Here is a 1061-nt window from a genome sequence, read left to right on the forward strand (position 1 = left end):
CCACTGGGGTTCAAGGAGACAGAAGCAGACATAGAAAAAGAAACAAAATAACTCCCTTATTTCAAGAAGAATGAACAGGAACAGCGACGCGGCGGCGAATGCGTGGAGCTCTAACAGCTGTGTCTAACCCTGTGTCGATGTGTGTATAGAAAGTCACATGACAGATGCAGGAGCCGTTTGAAACTGACTGCCGCACTGAACTGGGTCTATGTTGGAATAATAATGTATAAGATACTTAATGTTTGTTCTTATGATGTATAATGTGTGACATATTACAGTTCCAGAGAGGTGTTGCACTAGCAGTATAGGTCAACTCTCAGGAAGTATTGCTCAAGCTTAACGAAACCAGGAGGTTCTTGGACCATTTGACCGCAAGATATTTAAAAGCAAATTGACCTGTTCACTGAGGCTGCAAATTGAATTGTATTTCTTGTTTCCTATTCCTTTAGTGCAACCTCAGCTTGTTTAACTAGGGACCCCCCCTCTGACTTTAATAAACAGCGAGGAGAAAGCTGAAGACCGGCAGAGTGGGTTAGAGATTTGTAAACTCCGCATTCTCTTCCTATTCTCCTCGCAGGTAAAACTAAATTAATTGTCTCTGTGCCTTCTTTCTTTCCCTGGATGTATGTATGATGTTTTAGGTGCTTTAAGTGGCCCTTTTTTAGTTTATTATCAAATGAATAATGAAAGATGGAGCAGCCTGAAGGAAGCGGGATCGTTTTAATCTAACATTTCTTTAATTTCCTCGTTTCATTCTGTGCCTCTCAGTTATCACTCAGGCTGCTGTTCTTACTGTTGTCATTTTAAATAAATTAATCCTAATCCACAAACATCCTTATTCACTTGTTCACCAACATTTTCCTGTCATACGTTTACATTTACTAATTGCTGATTGCATCTACAGTAGAAACCAAGGAAAGTGGGGAAATTTTGAACGGCTACTATGGTAAAAATACCAAACATATTTTCAATTTAAACAATCATATGAAATAATATATAATAGCAAACAATGGTTTAAAGTAGGGATGCACGATATTGGGATTTTGGCCGATATCCGATAT

The 1061-nt window shown here is 38.6% G+C and overlaps 1 protein-coding gene across 1 annotated transcript in view; it reads right to left on the minus strand.

Annotated features, from left to right (window-relative positions):
• The window catches only part of LOC107094339 (ubiquitin carboxyl-terminal hydrolase 2-like), a 49178-nt gene that overhangs the window by 12535 nt on the left and 35582 nt on the right, over positions 1 to 1061 (minus strand). The window lies entirely within an intron of this gene.

The sequence above is a fragment of the Cyprinodon variegatus genome, unplaced genomic scaffold (assembly GCF_000732505.1).
Source record: "Cyprinodon variegatus isolate N-32 unplaced genomic scaffold, C_variegatus-1.0 Scaffold479, whole genome shotgun sequence".
Taxonomy (NCBI): Eukaryota; Metazoa; Chordata; class Actinopteri; order Cyprinodontiformes; family Cyprinodontidae; genus Cyprinodon; species Cyprinodon variegatus.